The sequence below is a fragment of the Anabrus simplex genome, chromosome 5 (genome assembly GCF_040414725.1).
Source record: "Anabrus simplex isolate iqAnaSimp1 chromosome 5, ASM4041472v1, whole genome shotgun sequence".
NCBI classification, from domain to species: domain Eukaryota; kingdom Metazoa; phylum Arthropoda; class Insecta; order Orthoptera; family Tettigoniidae; genus Anabrus; species Anabrus simplex.
In genome coordinates this window covers 49,405,367-49,424,799 of record NC_090269.1, presented here as the reverse complement: position 1 = coordinate 49,424,799, position 19,433 = coordinate 49,405,367, and the positions used below count along the sequence as shown (strand labels likewise).

Sequence of the window (19,433 nt, the reverse complement as noted above, 5' to 3'; positions counted from 1 at the left end):
AAGAAATGCATGAGCATTAACAGAAAAAAATTACATTGCACGACGGTCGTCTAATCTGAAATACCCTATGCCAGTGAGACCTTGAACCTCAATTATAAAGGTTATCTCAAAAATATCAAGAAAGCAGAAAGAAAAATCATCTGAAAGATCCTTGGCCTAAAACTTACAGATGAAGGATATCGTCTATAATCGCACAAGATCACAGAAAAATACTCAAACATTGAAACAGATTTCCATATACGACGATTAAATTTTATTGACCCATTATGAGGCTAGATGACAACCGACTAACAAAGAAAATATCGATGTACTCACAAACATTAAAGACGACAACGGTTTGGATCAAACAAGTCCAAACTGATATAACTAACGCCAGCATCAGACCTACAGATGTCGAAGACCGCAAAACTTTCAGACATGAGATCTACACTTGGTAAGTTGCTTCAGAAGATAAGTCCAGCAGATCTAGGAGAAAATGGACTAACGAACGTCGAGATGACATAGCGACACGATGAAAGAATTCTGCAAGAACAAGAAAAATAACAACAAATTATAATTTGCTTTATGTGATTCTTTATGGGTCGAAATAAATAAATAAATAAATAAATAAATAAATAAATAAATAAATAAATAAATAATAGACTACAAAACACTTCCACGAATGGCGTTGACAGCATTTGGAAATGCACCAGTAAACTATCCAGCCAATCAAAGGCTCATTAAACAACATTAAACATTAAACAATCCCTATATAATTTCCAAAACAATTAAAATAAGATAATAATAAAGTTAAAAGTAGAATTACCGAGCAAGTGGCCCGCGGTTGGGTCACGTAGCTATCAGTTTGCATTCGGGAGATAGTGGGTTCGAACTCTACTGTCGGCAGCCCTGAAGATGGTTTTCCGTGGTATCTTTTCATACCAGGCAAATGCTAGGGATGGACCTTAATTAATGCCATGGATGCTTCCTTCCCACTCCTAGCCTTTTCCTATCCTATAGTCGTCAAAAGACCTTTCTGAGTCGGTGCGTCGTAAAGCAAATTAAAAAAATACACTTCAAAATAGCCGTTGATATCACCGGAATATGACGTAACGGAAAGTTACCGACAAACTATCCACCTGGCCTCACACCAACGACAGAACATTACACCACCTCGCACTCTTTGTTAGTGTACCAAGGAGAGAGGACAACTTCATTAAGATAAGTTCTAACTTTAAAATATTAAAAGCCGAGCTGAGTGGCTCAGACGGTTAAGGCGCATGCCTTCTAACCCCAACTTGGCAGGTTCGATCCTGGCTCAGTATTTGGAGGTGCTCAAATACGACAGCCTCGTGTCGGTGGATTTGCTGGCACGTAAAAGAACTCCTGCGGGACTAATTTCCGGCACATCGGCGTCTCCGAAGACCGTAAAAGTATTGAGTGGGACGTAAAGCAAATAACATTATTATTATTAAAGTATTAAAGGGTATAAACAGAATTTAAACATGAATGTTTCTACATTTCAAAACAAATTTTATTAAAGAAAAGAGTGTGGTTTGATGGAATCCGATGATGTTCTTTCAAGACCGAAACGTCATTCTTTGTTTAATAGTGTTTTTTTAATTACAGGTATGTTACAGCGTTATGGGTGTTATAATTGGTGTTCGACAGTCTGTAAAGCAGTTACATTAAGGAGCAGAGGTTGACACAAATGGAAGTAACACCAGAATGGCAGCCATACTAAAGATGCACGGGTTGTGAATAGCCCTACAGACGACCTGATTTGTCGACCCGACAGTCAGCCTGACCAAATCAGACGGCCTGACTGTAAGCGCCGCATTTCATCAGTTGGCTTTAGCTCCTGAACACACACAACATGCCTCCCGTTTTATCGAAACGCCAGAAGGTTGGGATCGCGCTTGTAGCATCGTTAACCAACGTGAGGAAAAGAAAGAAAAAAGTGGGCGAAGAAATGGCTAGTGGAACGAAACAAGTTTAGTCATGATGTTACTAAAAGAACTGGATTCTGATGACTTCCCTAATTATTTTAGAATGGACTACGAAAGTTTCAGGACACTGTTTCACCGAAACATAATAGCGTCATGAGAGAAGGAGTCACTGCTGAGGAGCAACTGGTTGCCATGTTGTCACTTTGCAACAGGAAGAGATTATGCCAATTTTAAATACAGTACTGGTCATGTGACTTTTACTTTGTTGCGCCTGAAATGAATACAAGATATTTGTATAGTAGTTATAATGATGCAATTATTTTCACAAAGTAATGTCTTAAATAAATATTCACGTTAATAAATAGTTCTTTAACTTACTTTCTTCCATTCTCTTCTATATTTTCGTCTTCACTGCGCAATCGTTGCATCGCTTTCTGTAACTTTTAAATTTCTCCAACAGGATCTCAAAAGCCTCATTTCTTTTCTTTTTTTTTTTTTTTTTGCTTTACGTCGCACCGACACAGATAGGTCTTATGGCAACGACGGGACAGGAAAGGGCTAGGAGTAGGAAGGAAGCGGCCGTGGCCTTAATTAAGGTGCAGCCCCAGCATTTTCCTGGTGTGAAAATGGGAAACCACGGAAAACCATTTTCAGGGCTGCCGACAGTGGGGTTCGAACCTACTATCTCCCGAATACTGGATACTGGCCGCACTTAAACGACTGCAGCTATCGAGCTCGGTAGCCTCATTTCTGACATCCTTATTACTATACTGCTTACTCGACGTATCCCACAAACAAGTACATTCTTTATACAGCTCCAAAAACTCCGCATTCAGTGCTGTCATAATTACGTATTGTATGTAGGTCTGCTCTGGCCAACTGACGAGCTGACCTGCCTGACAACGTTCCAGACCAAGCCTGCCCAAACACGGTGCCCCTAGTACCCTCTGTACAGCTTCTTTAGCACCGTCCAAACGTGGATTTAACTGTACCAACATTAACCGTAGCTGAAAGTTTAAGAATATGCTTTCGGTCAAGTCAAATGTCACCGGAGTTGATGATCTCCCCATCATCATTAAACGTATTCTAGATTCTATTTGTCCAGTAATTACTCACATATATAATTTCTGCCTCAATTCTGGAACATATCCAAGGATATGGAAAGATGCTAGTGGTTTTACGTCGCACCGACACAGAGAGGTCTTATGGCGGCGATGGGATAGGAAAGGCCTAGGAGTTTGAAGGAAGCGGCCGTGGCCTTAATTAAGGTACAGCCATAGCATTTGCCGGGTGTGGAAATGGGATACCACGGAAAACCATCTTCAGAGCTGCCGACAGTAGGATTCGAACCCACTATCTTCCGGATGCAAGCTCACAGCCGCGCGCCTCTAATTGCACGATCAACTCGCCCGGTCATTTAGTAGTTTGACAAATGATATGTTCATATTGGTATAATTATGTTGTTGCATTTATTTTTAATTTATTATACAAATTAGTTTTCTTTTCATCATCATCATCATCATCATCTGTTTACCCTCCAGGTTCGGCTTTTCCCTCGGACTCGGCGAGGGATCCCACTTCTACCGCCTCAAGGGCAGTGTCCTGGAGCTTCAGACTCTTGGTCGGGGGATACAACAGGGGAGAATGACCAGTACCTCGCCCAGGCGGCCTCACCTGCTATGCTGAACAGGGGCCTTGTGGAGGGATGGGAAGATTGGAAGGGATAGACAAGGAAGAGGGAAGGAAGCGGCCGTGGCCTTAAGTTAGGTACCATCCCGGCATTCGCCTGGAGGAGAAGTGGGAAACCACGGAAAACCACTTCGAGGATGGCTGAGGTGGGAATCGAACCCACCTCTACTCAGTTGACCTCCCGAGGCTGAGTGGACCCCGTTCCAGCCCTCGTACCACTTTTAAAATTTTCGTGGCAGAGCCGGGAATCGAACACGGACCTCCGGGGGTGGCAGCTAATCACGCTAACCACTACACCACAGAGGCGGACTAGTTTTTTTTAAATATTTAATATTCTCCACGGTTTTCTGTACAATGACGTGGTTAAGTGTAAGAGAGGACCGTGTCCTAACTTCGCCACTATTAAAGACAAATAAATAAATAAATAAATAAATAAATAAATAAATAAATAAATAAATAAATAAATAAATAAATAAATAAATAAATAAATAAATAAATGCATATTTCTTGACATTCCCACAATTCTTATTAACCTCTTTCTCTTCTTAGTTTTAGCTGTACTAATTTCAAATACCACACCGTCTGATATTTCAAAATATTCTCTCAGGTGTTGTGTGCTTTTGAAGTACGCCGTGCATTGTGACAACTTTGCACATTATAATCCCTGCTTTCTGTTGAGTACCAGGCTTTCTAGAGAAAGACTGGGGGGGATGAAGTAAATATGTTGACACTTGATATTTCCCAGTTAGAACACCTTTCAGGGAACGAACGCATTGTGAATGTTTCATAAATCCTTCCTCCTCAACATTCTTACAAAGTATCTGTTGTTCACGGCCGTGGAGCAGTTTCTTGGAATCCTCAGTTTTATTTGGGATTGTATCGTGACAACAAGCGGTGCTCTAGTTATTTTAAGATCATTTGATTTGCTTTTTTTCTTTAACTTACATTTAAACTGTATTTTTATTCAATGAAGAACTGAATTTTCACTACCTCAGTTTTTATTTATATTGACTGCGAAAAGTTTACATCAGTTATTAATTTGTATTATTATTTTATAAAGTTATGCCAATCATGACTAAATAGTTGCGAACCTGCAGTTTTAATAGTGAATGTGAGGAGCTATACTGTTCCTCAACTTGAGCGAGCATGCGATGCCAGATTTGACACTAACGAAGTATGTTTACAAATATTAAGTAAATATCAGCCTACATGTTTCTATTTGTTATTATTATTATTATTATTATTATTATTATTCTCTCCTAGCATTTAGTCCCGCATTAGTGCAGGGTTCGCTGTCAAACATGCCATCCTCAACTTCCTGCGGTCAAGGGCGTCAGCTTCACTGATGCCTACAAGATGCATGTTTTCATTGATGCAGTCGAACCATCGTTTTTTGGGACGACCTCGGGATCGAGAACCTCCAGGATCAAATTAGAGGGCTGTATGTACCATTGAGTTTGCAGGGCTTCGAACGACATGACCATACCATCTACCCATAAGTCGTGCTTCTCGCATCTAGTCTGGGATAGGTGCCACTCATAGTCACCTTCGGACATCTTCCTTTCTGACATGGTCCAGTCGTCCGTGTAAGAACCAGTGACCAACGTAACATTTTCATCTCCACACCATGTAGAACCTGCTCATGCTTCTTAGTTGTTGGCCAGCATTCCGACTCATATCGTGTAACTGGTCAGACCATAGATTCGATAGCTGCAGTCGCTTAAGTGCGGCCAGTATCCAGTAATCGGGAGATAGAGGGTTCGAGCCCCACTGTCGGCAGCCCTGAAGATGGTTTTCCGTGGTTTCCCATTTTCACGCCAGGCAAATGCCGGGGTTGTACCTTAATTAAGGCCACGGCCGTTTCCTTCCACTTTCTAGGCCTTTCCTATCCCATCGTCGCCATAAGACATATCTGTGTCGGTGCGACGTAAAGCAAAAAAAAAAAAAAAAAAAAAACAGATTTCAGGCGGGTGGGAAGTTTGTCATATAGCACACCAGTGACCTGACACCATTTCAGCCATGTAGTATTTACTCGTGCTCGGGTGTCTGGTAATGTCTTTCCGTCTGAGATGATGAGTGATCCAAGGTTATTATTATTATCATGATCATCATCAAATGACGCCTGCGTCTCCATAGCCAAGAGTCAGGTGTGCCCCAGTACATGAAAAGGTGGGACAGCCCTGCTCCAGACGATCTGATTTGATGAGGTGGTCAGGCGGTCGGATGGCGTGGCCACTTGACTTCAGCCGACTACCCGACAAGAGTTTCGTCGGACGACACAGCTACACACAACCTGATTTTTGCGCCCGATCTGACCAAATCCACCTGACTGCCTGACCAAGTCAGGTCGTCTGTAGGGCCTTTGAAGGCAACATACCGCACTCCTCAACGCTCAGTGTGTGTGCGGAGATCTCGCATAATCTAGTGTTTCTACTCGGCCAAGCCGTTGTATTTATGAAGCTGTAGTGACAGTTATTTCCTCCTTTTTTCAGCCCTATAAGAAGCGTCCTTCTTTTAATGGAAGAGTATAACTGTCTTACTTTTACCGGATAACGACTATTTCATGCTGTTATAAAAACGCAGTGTATTAATCCTCGCTGTTTAACAGTTGGGCACGGTCTTCTCCTTTCATTTTCTTCCTTCGTGGAAACAATTATCTGTCGTCTTGTTTAGTTCTCACGTCTTGTCACGTGACGTAACCTACTTAGCATCTTTCCCACAGCATTACCATTCCCTTTATGCACATTATTGTTAATTTACATCGTCACTAACAAGGAAGTGATCACTCCTTGAAGTAGCGCAATAACCTTAAAATATACTGTAACAAATCTAAATGCTTGCCCCACTGTTGTGTGACATTTGTAACATTTTGATTATACAAAAATTAGATTTTGAAATATTAATTAATATTTGCCCCATCGGCGGAGGTGTCAATTGAAATAACACTAGATGATGGTAATAATAATAATAATAATAATAATAATAATAATAATAATAATAATAATAAATAGATTTGGTACCGTATAATTATCATGATTTCGAAGAAGTTCGGCGCGACTGACAGAGAAACGTTAAGGAACATGGGCGGTTCCTCGGACAGCTATTTTCTCGACGAATTGGGGCATTATGAAAGCGACGACAGATTTCATCATCAAGAAACTTATACGAATCTCTCATTTTATCAACAGCTTCTTTGAGGACATGCCAACGGCCGTAGCCGTGTTGAAACACCAGATCCCGTGAGATCTCCGAAGTTAAGCAACATTGGTCGTGGTCAAGATTTGGATGGGTTGCCACGTACTGTTGGTGGGGGGGGGGGTAAGGGAATGGAGGAGCGGAAAGGAACTGGCCACCCTACCGCACGTAAACTCCGGCTCAGGCACAGCTCTGCGGAGGTTCGGACCTGCCTTCGGGCAGAATACACCCTTACCTTACCTTTGAGGACAATAGTATCCAAATATTTGTGGCCGCCAAGATCACCGGACTTAATGACACCAGATTGAAATGAAGACACTCCCCACCATGGCACTAGAGCCCTTTTGGGCCTTGTCCTAGCATGCGAGCATTGCTCAGACCGAAGTCCTGCAGATTACGAGATGATACATGGTCGTGGCGAATCCTCTCAGTTGCTATTCTTGGCTTTTTAGACTGGGGCCGTTATCTCACCGTCAGATAGCTCCTCAATCGTAATCACGTATGCTGAGTTGACCTCAAACCAGCCCGCAGATCCAGGTAAAAACAATTCCCTGACCTGCCCGCGAATTGAACCCGAGTCCTACGAGGCAGAGACAGTCACGCTGCTCTAGAACGCGGAACTGTAACAAGCGAAATGGATCAATCATTTTTAAAAACCTCATTCTTAATTTACTCGCAACAGAATATATGTTAAGTCTTCAACCTGGAGGCTGTTTGGATCTTCAAACACACTACCAAAGATTGTGCAGTTATTGAGAAACCACAAAACTGATGGCGGCATTCAAATCAGGTGTACAAGGCATGATCTGGAGGACGGTAGTTTCCCGTCGCTTTCCACGCTGGACCAGAACATGTTGTTGTGGCATGACTAAACTTATGAGTAGTAACTTTCACAACATCCAGACGCACTAGCTGTGCTTTGAATGGCATTGCTCAGCACCACCCACATATCAGCAGCCTCAGCATTTTTCATACAGTCAAAGCCACATATGAGACTGAGGCATCAGTGGATGCTACATTCTGCTCTGGCCCTGAGATGTGCACTATCGACTAATAACTATCGAACTAGACGATATTTTCAACTACCGTTGTAGTCGAGTACTTTGCAAAATAAGTCGACTAAATTCAATCACATTCCTGTCACTCCCAGTTAAAGAGGCGAATTATTGTTTGCATTATTCGGGGATTGAGCCTCATTGTTCTTTCTTTGCGTTTCACTGTTTAATCAGCAACTCCCATTGCCTACTTCCGCATCACTTGAAATCGGGGAGAGAGCATTCATTTATTGCAATACATTCGTTCGATACAAAGCTTTAAATGATTCTTCTTACACTTACTTGACTGTTACAACATTAAATATTGTAAGCTCACCGGACAAGAAAAGGAGTCACCCTAGTGAGTACGCACAGATGGATGGTTAAGGCTGTACAGATGGCACAGTGAACTATTGTCGCGGCCACGAAATTAGGCGGATCAGAGAAATTACGCTGTTGCCAAGGTTATGTAGCAACTGGCGAAGAAATGTCTAACTGAACACATCATTTCGGAGCGCGAGGCAACTTGTTCTCTCTCAAGCTCCTGATGTTACTTCATACAATGTTGAAAAACAAATTATACTACATGATTCAGGAAAGACTGCTGATTTCAGTGGTATAACTATTTTCCTTATAAACCACTTTAAATAATTATGAAAAATAAAATCTTGAACGAGTAAGTTTAAATCCGTAGAATCATGTATTGAAAATTTCAGTAAGCGGCCAAGTTTTTATTTCTTCAGCCAATTAAATTTTGTCTGCGGGAAAAATGTAAAAAATCGCCTGACTTATATTTTTTATCTGAAACATATTTCCGTGAGTCTTGTAATTTTCCTGGAAAATGCCCGGGAAAGCGATCGTGTAAATGTCGCAAGCTGAGGCAGTTCGGGGCGCGCGCACCAGCACAGGCTGCAGGACCCCGTACTTACTTTCGGATTACATATTAATCTGTATCAGTTTTATTACATTATAACTTTAAATATTTGAATACTGTATATTGTACCGAGTAATATAGAAAAAGAACTGCTTTAAAGAATAGGTTTACACTAATTTACAATGAAGTAAGAATCAGTTTCTGGCTTCAAGGTAGCCTTAGTCACTGTCATCACTCATCTCACTATCTGTCGAGTCGTCTTTTACACTGATGATGAATGGCTCCATTCTTTCGTCCCTTACTATTTCCTTCGCCCAATCGTCTGTTTGAACATTTTCCGCGCGATTGAAGCACTTTTCCCAAGCGAAATGGATCAATCATTTTTAAAAACCTCATTCTTAATTTACTCGCAACAGAATATATGTTAAGTCTTCAACCTGGAGGCTGTTTGGATCTTCAAACACACTACCAAAGATTGTGCAGTTATTGAGAAACCACAAAACTGACGCGGTCGATGGCTTTTCTACGCCCTTTATGTTGAATGTCTTGTTCCTCTCTGCCACTTCTCTCTTGACTTAAGCCCAAATCAATTCACATTCACTATCCATCTTTAACTGCACTTACGATGCGAGCTCAACAGCTGCATGACAGGGAATGACTCGGGTAAGGTGGCCTGGAGCGGATGGGCTTCAGTTTGACAGCACTGCACGATCAGCGTTGTCAATTCGTGCCCGGGGGTAAGCGACTCTCGACCATCTGTCGCTTCGCCGTTCCCGTATCTGACGACAGCGCAGTTTTCCTCACCCGCCTAATTTGGTGGCCGCGACTTTTTAGTCGAATTCGTCCCGTGCTCAACCGCATGCGTACTGCCTCTACGGTGTCTGAAGTTGCTGGATTCGTTGCTGTTTCGCAGCGGACTGTTCAGCGTGTCTACAAGCAGTAGTGTACTACACGATGCCACGGAACACGACATTAGAATTGTGGTCGGAAGAAGCTCCTGACTGAGAGGGACCGGAGACGCGTTACACGTCTTGTTGATCAAAATCGCTTCCAAACCCGACAGGAATTGCTGCAGTCAGTGAACGAAGGTCCATCCCAACCTGCTAGAGAGAAATCGACGGTAACTGCATGCAATGGACATTTGGAATCGGTTACCTCTCAAGAGGGCATTGCTTTGCCGGGCACAGAAAGCTACGTGTCTTCAATGGGCTAGAAATCATCGAACGTGGACAGTAGCTTACTAGCGGAACGTAATGTGCTGTGACGAATCACGTTTTTGCCTGCATTCCAATGTCGCACGTCGTCGAGTGCACGAAGGCCAAATGAAGCAATTCATCCTGGATGTGTGCAAGGTCCGGTTCTAGCCGGAGGTGCGTCTATGCTGTTTTGGGGGTGTTTCTTTTATCAATGATTGGGTACGCTCACAGAGGTGATCACTAACATGAACCAGCATGTTTATTTAATCATTCTGGATGATGAGGTGTTGCCTTTCATCTTCATGATGGGCATGTTATTGATACCCCGATTTTTCAAGATGACAACAGCAAAATTCATCGGGCTGGACGCGTATATGACTGGGTTTATGAACACCCCCTCACACTATTACATCTCGATTGGCCTGCAAAATCACCTGACTTGATCTGCAATGAAAATCTGTGGGACATGTTGAAACGACGAGTAAAACGCCGACATCAGCATACCCACAATTTGGTGGAATTGCGTGATAAAATCCTCAGCGATTGGCTGCGACGTACATGCAAACCTTGTAAACTCTTCCTAAAAGAATCCAGGCAGTTATCAAGTCCACAGGCAGAGTTAAACGGTGTTAAATGATCTTCACTGTTTAATCACCAACGAAGAGAAGAGAAGAGAAGAGAAGAGAAGAGAAGAGAAGAGAAGAGAAGAGAAGAGAAGAGAAGAGAAGAGAAGAGAAGAGAAGAGAAGAGAAGAGAAGACTCCCATCTCCTACTTTTGCATCACCTGAAACCGGGGAATGAGCATTGTAATGATTTCTCCAGCGGTGACTAATATTTTGTCCGATGAGCTTACTTACGCTAATGAGGTTCATATTTATTCCACAAATTATCATCCGCTTTTCTCTTCCCTGTTTACTTTCTTTTTGTCCTAGATGTAGTACAATGCTACATATTCTTGGACAAACATGTGTCTTAACCTTCATTCTTGTAGTTTGTGATTTTATTTTCTTATTCCTTTTTCCACATATTTTTTAAAATACACATTTTCCCCGAAAAATCAACTTTTTGTTTAATAATATAACAATTGTATAGAATTATTTGTCTCTTTCTATTTTTCTTTTATATTCTCCACCCAAATATTTAACTCTAAGTGCGTCAGTTCCTCTACAAACTCTCAATAGATGAGCTCCTTCCATTATTTATCAACAAAATAAACAATGAGTTTCGTCTTATTTCTCTCTCTGATCCTTGTCTTTGTATATTCCCATAAGGCACCACACCATTACCTCTTACTTCTCTCTTTGAATGCCTTTCCTTTTTTTCCTTGTTGACAAGTTTTGGATATTTTCATATCGTTCTTTTAGTCTTACATTCTGCCATAATGATCTGTTTCTCAGTATCATCCAGTCTAATCATTACTTTCTTGCTGAATTTCTTAACATTGTTCTGAATATGTTTACCTCAGTAGTCTCCCATTCCTATTCTGTCGAGCATCCTTTAAGCTTTCGTTCGCTAAACAAGGGAAACGTCAAGATAAACGAGAAGGATATTGAGCAAGTGTCAGCTTTCAAGGAAGCATAATAACGGACGATATGAGAAGCAGTAGGGAGGTAAGAACTCTCATTGTCATCGCTAAAGAAGCCTTTAACAGAAAGAAGAGACTTCTACGGGATGCTTGGACTTGATATTAAGGTGATTGGTGGTGGTGATTATTTTAAGAGGAAGTACAACTGGGCAACCATCCTCTGATATTAAGGAAGAGTATGGCGAAATGCTTTGTTTGGAATGTGGCGCGATATGGTTGATGATGATGATGATGATGATGATCAATCAATCAATCAATCAATCAATCAATCAATCAATCAATACTGATCTGCATTTAGGGCAGTCGCCCAGGTGGCAGATTCCCTATCTGTTGCTTTCCTAGCCTTTTCCTAAATTATTTCAAAGAAATTGGAAATTTATTGAACATCTCCCTTGGTAAGTTATTCCAATCCCTAACTCCCCTTCCTATAAATGAATATTTGCCCCAGTTTGTCCTCTTGAATTCCAACTTTATCTTCATATTGTGATCTTTCCTACTTTTATAAACGCCACTCAAACGTATTCGTCTACTAATGTCATTCCACGCCATCTCTCCGCTGACAGCTCGGAACATACCACTTAGTCGAGCAGCTCTTCTTCTTTCTCTCAATTCTTCCCAACCCAAACATTGCAACATTTTTGTAACGCTACTCTTTTGTCGGAAATCGATGATGATGATGCTTGTTGTTCAAAGAGGCGTAGCAAAACAATGTGAATAATATCGAACTATCAGTTTAGTCGTTCATTCATCAAAAATTGTCATCAACATAATATTAAGACGAACTGAAAATCAAATTGAAGAGTATCTGACTGAAGACCAGTTTGGTGTTTGTTAAAGGTAAGGGTACAAGAGAAGCTATATTGGCATTGGGACTTATACTTGAAAGAAGATTAGAAAAAGACAAAATAACTTATTAATGATTTGTGGATATTGAAAAGCCGTTTGATAATGTACATTGGATAAAAATGTTTGAAATTCATAAAAACATAGGAGTCCCATATCGATATAGAAGAATAATTTGGAATTTGTACAGAAATGAAATTGCAGTAATTAAAATTGGAAATCAACAAGAGGAAGCAAAAATAAGGAAAGGAGTTAGACAAGATTATGCTTTGTCTCCCATGGTTTTTAATGCCTACATCCAGGATACATTGAATAAGATACGAGAGGATTTGAATATAGCAATAAGGATACAGGGTGAACAAATAAATATGATTAGATTTGCAGATAACATTGCCATAGTTGCAGACTGTGAACAACATCTCAAACAAATAATAGTAAAAATGAATGAATAGAGCCGACTGGAGAACTGCTGCAGACCAATCCACGGATTGAATACTAAAGAAGAAGAACATCTAGGTCATTGCCCCCTAATGGAACGAAATGAGACGAAATGTAATGACAATTTAAAAGTCCAAAAGCATCCACTGACCAGAATTCAAAACGTGATGAAGAAGAATGCATGGATGAATATGAATTTAAGACAATCAGTGAATCCGACCCTCAGTGCACGTCCGAGAAACTATCTTAAAACAATAGTATTACTACTGAGGGACTGCTTCTAACGCACATTCTTGAAACGACGATGCTTAATGTCTAAAGGGATCCAAAATACAGGTCAACGGCCCCTCATAGTGCTACTGATCACTAGTAAAGTAGAACCATGATATTTGTCATGTTGCGGTACTAATCAAAAGTAGCTTAGACTCACGGTGTTCCACATTCCACACATTATGATACTGTACTACTCACAAGTATCGTACGTCGCACAGGTAACGCAGGCCTATGGTGTTTCTCACATAATGGCGCCATTCATAGGCAACGCAAACCAATGGTGTTCCTCACATACGTGTACTACTCACGGGTGCCGGGTTCCCGTGGTGTCCCTCACATAGTAGGTACTAATCACAAACCTGTTGTGTACCTAATATAGTGGTACTACTCGCAAGTAAAGCCGACCCATGATGTTCCCCGCGAGATGGTGCTAATCACAAGTAGTTTCATGCTTTCTAATACAATTATCCCTTGGTCTTACGACAAGAAGGGGATACCGTTGGTGTATTCTTCGTCTGTATCTCTCACCCACAAGGGGTGGTGCGATATGGAGCAGAGACCTGGACGCTAGGGAAGGTAGATAATAGAAATATTTCTGTGGCTTGGTTCTAAAAGGGCCAATGCCATTTTTTTTTTATCGAAACTGAAATATTAACTTATACAAACGCGTTTTATCCTGGCTTGCAACATATTAAAAGGGCCAATGTCTCTGTTAAGTACTAAACGAACAGTTAACGTTTACTTAAATAAGCCCTTGCCAATAATGTTAGATTACCAATAAAGATTAGAGACCTGGCAATTTTTAAAGAATACGATAGAAAAAATTAGCATTTAATAAGGTGACTTACACAAAGAAAGTTATTTAAAGTTAGTTGTTGAAAAAAATAATTGGAAAAATATAAGCAAAGCTTCAAATGCTCATAGCTCAAAAACAGGGTTTTTGACATTGGCCCCTTTAGAACCAAGCCACAGATTTGAGATACGGCCATGGAGAAGGATAGAAAGGACATCCTGGGTGGAAAGGGTACGGACCGACCAGGTATTGGAGAGAGTTGGAGAAAAGAGGAGGATGTTACAAACCATCCATGCAAGGAAGACGAACTAGCTTGGGCATGGGCTTGGTCATTGCTGATGGACACTCCAGAAGGATCGATAAATGGAAGGAGAAGAAGTGAACGAAGAAGGTACCAGATGGTGGACAGTGTCCAAATCCCGGGAAATTATGAAGAAACTAAGACTATGCCTGCAGACAGGACTGTATGAAGAGCGGCTGTGAGAAGACTTGTGTAAGGGCAGAACACATCATATAGTCAGTAATCATCATTTAAATATTTCATCTCATGTTGGTATGCTATATTTCCCTCCCATCTCTCTTTCTTAATCCTAACCAAATTTCTATTACTTTTGTAGCTATATCTACTTGAATGCAGTAACAAGAAGAAGAAAGGTAATTCGTACGATACCGGTTATCATCTCTGGATATCAGCCCCACGTATGTTTGATAACCTGTATAATTGTAATTATTTGAATCCAGGATTGGGGCTGGCGCCCAAGGACTTGGAACAAATATTTGATAGGAGCGAGTGTAGAAAACTCCATGGAAGAATTACACGAAGGATACCCACTGCCAGTAACAGGATACGATCCTCGGATCTTCACGTGGTGCAGCTTTCCACTCCTAATTGCGGAGTAGATTTAACTGCTCGGCCATAAAGGTGGGTCCCTCTGAATTAATTTGCAAGTCACTCGATTTTACATTAATTTGTTCTACTGAATGTCTATACTAGTGATTTTTAATTATTGATCAATTGCATTTTTTGTATCTATTTGAAAATGAACCTCTGTGGCCCCTTTTTTTTTACGGAGAATATCGATTAGAAACAGTCGAATATTTAGACATGAAACCACTGGCTACTTGTGATATATTAAGAAAACTTTCGGCTGAAAATATTCGACTATTCACTCGATAGTTCGAAGACCAATCGATAGTGGATTTCAATCAATTGTGCCCATCTATTCTGTGGCCTGTGCCAAGAGATGAAGAAATGCTGCATCCATCAAGAAATATTTCTACAGAATAACAAGCCATAATTATGTACTTGTTGATTTCTTTCCTCCCCTGAAGGGGGAGGCGGGCCTCCTTAGAGAATGACTCTGTCTCTCAGGGTAGGAGATTTGAGGAGAAGGTGAGAGAGGAGTGGCGTGGCCTATATAAGGAGCTGTCCCGGCATTCGCCGTAGTGTAGGAGAATGAAAAACCACGGAAAACCATTCTCAGGACAGCCGACGGTGGGGACGAGCCAGTTTCCGTCTCCCGAATACAGAAGCGTAGAGCCATAGTAGAGCCCTCCTCTGCTCGGTTGGTCGGTGGGAGTGGCAGAGCTGTCGGACCGTGAATCAGCGGTTACGTTGTGGCTACTCCAACCACTACTCTTATACCTTCATCTCCTTCACACAATATACATAACATTTGTTTGAGCGCCAGTTGCTTTTTAAATAAAAACAACAAAATTTGGTAGAGCATACCTCTTATATCAATTATCTCAAGGCGTGAGGTGATAAACTCACATATTTGGCAATATACAGGGATATGGATCAGGACAATCTTAAATTACTGTTGCATTTCCACAATTGAGGATTGTACATGGAACTGGAATCACTTATTATAATTAAAATAAAACTGAGTTTATGACTATAATTTACGTCACAATGAACAAGCATTGACGTCTTTTAATTTAACAAAAAAATGTATCTAGTGAGATTTGCGGTAATATGAAAAAGAAAATTTAATCTAAACAACAAAAGCTATTGGCATGAACTTGAAGTGAGATGTGATATCGCCGCTGATTACATTCTTCTTCATGTTATGAATGCATGACATGTCTGATGCTTTAATTACCTGATGTCTGCATACACCGCTGTTGAACTTGAACTTCTTGGGAAAACCTATGCTGAAGTCGGGAGCCGTCTGTTGTTATCTTCTTATATAACAAGGAGTTGGCCTACATACCATGTACGCGTGTAGGGAGCTCCAATGTGATTACGTCCACTCAATATATTATAAGAAATTGGAAAATATTATTGAAACATCTTGTGAAGTCCATCCTCACAAGAAGATGATGTTTCTTTATCAGCATAGTACCCGTCTCTGCTCGGATACAACCACCACTTGTAGACCTCCTCGATTATTACTTCTTCAAACACAACTCTTAGCTCTGACCATCACTCTAAGACCACTTCTTCCATTTGATGCATCTGACTGATACATATGATCTGATAGATATGATGCCTCTCACCACCGTTGCCTCGACTTTTATATCCTCGCGATGACGACTCATCTCCCTACTCTCTGTTCATCCCTTCCACTTCAACATACAGTAGCTGGCGAATACTGACACTGGGTCGCAATCACGTGCCCACGCACTGATGTCATCAGTCATGTGTCGTATAAGCGTACCCAAGCGGATTACAGTGACTATGCGGCATGAGTCACCGGAAAACCTACTTGCACATAACATTCTCAGTTAAACATAGCCTCGATTGCAAAATACTCTGCCAAAACATCTGCCTAGAGTTACAAGCCACAGAATGACTATATCAAACCAAGAAATCTCACTTACTAATATACAGCATAATTACAAACATATTCACTTAACCTATGATTAAATACAATAATATGCGTGATACCTAATTATTACAGTCTAAATGATGAGAAACAGAATATAAAATCTAATGAATCGGGTTAATAATGGTAATAATAATAATAATAATAATAATAATAATAATAATAATAATAATAATAATAATAATAATAAATACTGAATGGAATCTGTAACCCTGTTGTACGGTTACAACGTCTCAAAACTCACGACTCTGGACATCAGGTCCCTGCGATGATTACAGGAGGGATGAGGTGTGCGGTGAGGTGTGCGGTGACTACAGGGGGGATGAGGTATGCGATGACTACAGGAGGGATGAGGTATGCTATGACTACATGAGGGATGAGGTATGAGGTGTGCGGTGACTACAGGAGGGATGAGGTGTGCGGTGACTACACGAGGGATGAGGTGTGCGGTGACTACATGAGGTATGAGGTGTGCGGTGACTACAGGAGAGATGAGGTGTGCGGTGACTACACGAGGGATGAGGTGTGCGACGATTACAGGAGGGATGAGGTGTGCGGTGACTACATGAGGTATGAGGTGTGCGGTGACTACATGAGTTATGAGGTGTGCGGTGACTACATGAGTTATGAGGTGTGCGGTGACTACAGGAGGGATGAGGTGTGCAATGATTACATGAGAGATGAGGTATGCTATGACTACATGAGGGATGAGGTGTGCGGTGACTACAGGAGGGATGAGGTATGCGATGACTACATGAGAAATGAGGTATGCTATGACTACATGAGGGATGAGGTGTGCGGTGACTACACGAGGGATGAGGTGTGCGATGATTACAGGAGGGATGAGGTGTGCGGTGACTCACGCTGCCCTGCATCCACTTTTCGAATGGGATATCCCATGTATTTTTAACAGGAATTATCACCCTAGCACAGACCAACTTCTCCAAGTATAACACTGATCTTTACTCAGTTATTCTGCTTGGTGTCATCGAGCAGTGCACAACATTGAATTCATTACTTCGCAAATGGGTAAACTAAATTTAATTTACAACGGTTAAAGGTTTTATGAGCAGAGAGAAAATAAGATGGGCGAAACAGTATGCTTTTTTCATAAAAGAATGTCATCCGCGTGTGCTGGTAAAGTTATAATTGCAAGTGACCATAGCGTTTTAAGTGAAACAGCCCACCAGTGTGTACCTGATGTCCGTGGGTTTCTCAACCTGCTGTCACGTATTCTTCACAGCCAGGCCCACCTCTTGATGAGAGATGTGCCAGTTACACGAGGGCACGCAGTTCGGGCTGGCGCTAACTATGGACCTTCTTTTACACAGTTCCGATTATATTCTCAAATAACTACAGGTATGTGGGAAGGGTGGGCATTTATCCACTCAAAGAAGAAATGGCCCGGCTCGTGAGTTTTGAGAGTGGTCCAAGTAAAGAAACCTACTCTCACTAATCCCCTTCTTGGAATTCGTGAATTTTGAAACCCGTGAGTTTTAAGGCTCATGAGTTCTGAGACGACACGGGACCAGCCGTCGCCACTTGTTACACTGCAACCGCCGATCTTTGTTGATTCATAATACTGAAACGACTTTTAAGTAGCCTACATATTTTATGATGAATGCCCTCACATATCATCAATCAATCAATACTGATCTGCATTTAGGGCAGTCGCCCAGGTGGCAGATTCCCTATCTGTTGCACCCTAGCCCTTTCCTAAATGATTTCAAAGAAATTGGAAATTTATTGAACATCTCCCTTGGCAAGTTATTCCAATCCCTAACTCCCCTTCCTATAAATGAATATTTGCCCCAGTTTGTCCTCTTGAATTCCAACTTTATCTTCATATTGTGATCTTTCCTACTTTTATAGACGCCATTCAAACCTATTCGTCTACTAATGTCATTCCACGCCATCTCTCCGCTGACAGCTCGGAACATACCACTTAGTCGAGCAGCTTTTCTTCTTTCTCTCAGTTCTTCCCAACCCAAACATTGCAACATTTTTGTAACGCTACTCTTTTGTCGGAAATCACCCAGAACAAATCGAGCTGCTTTTCTTTGGATTTTTTCCAGTTCTTGAATCAGGTAATCCTGGTTAGGGTCCCATACACTGGAAGCATACTCTAGTTGGGGTCTTACCAGAGACTTATATGCACTCTCCTTTACATCCTTACTACAACCCCTAAACACCCTCATAACCATGTGCAGAGATCGGTACCCTTTATTTACAATCCCATTTATGTGATTACCCCAGTGAAGATCTTTCCTTATATTAACACCTAGATACTTACAATGATCCCCAAAAGGAACTTTCACCCCATCAACGCAGTAATTAAAACTGAGAGGACTTTTCCTATTTGTGAAACTCACAACCTGACTTTTAGCCCCGTTTATCAACATACCATTGCCTGCTGTCCATCTCACAACATTTTCGAGGTCACGTTGCAGTTGCTCACAATCTTGTAACTTATTTATCACTCTATAGAGAATAACATCATCCGCAAAAAGCCTTACCTCCGATTCCACTCCTTTACTCATATCATTTATATATATAAGAAAACATAAAGGTCCGATAACACTGCCCTGAGGAACTCCCCTCTCAACTATTACAGGGTCAGACAAAGCTTCACCTACTCTAACTCTCTGAGATCTATTTTCTAGAAATATAGCAACCCATTCAGTCACTCTTTTGTCTAGTCCAATTGCACTCATTTTTGCCAGTAGTCTCCCATGATCCACCTTATCAAATGCT

General features: G+C 41.3%; 1 long non-coding RNA gene across 2 annotated transcripts in view; it reads right to left on the bottom strand.

Moving 5' to 3' along the window:
• Window positions 1–257: 257 nt before the first annotated feature.
• The window catches only part of LOC136874316 (uncharacterized), a 277,138-nt gene continuing 257,962 nt past the window's right edge, over window positions 258–19,433 (bottom strand). For both annotated transcript variants that reach the window (XR_010860251.2, XR_010860252.2), the window contains exon 3: window positions 258–522. This is a non-coding gene — a long non-coding RNA (uncharacterized lncRNA). The remainder of the gene's footprint in view (window positions 523–19,433) is intronic.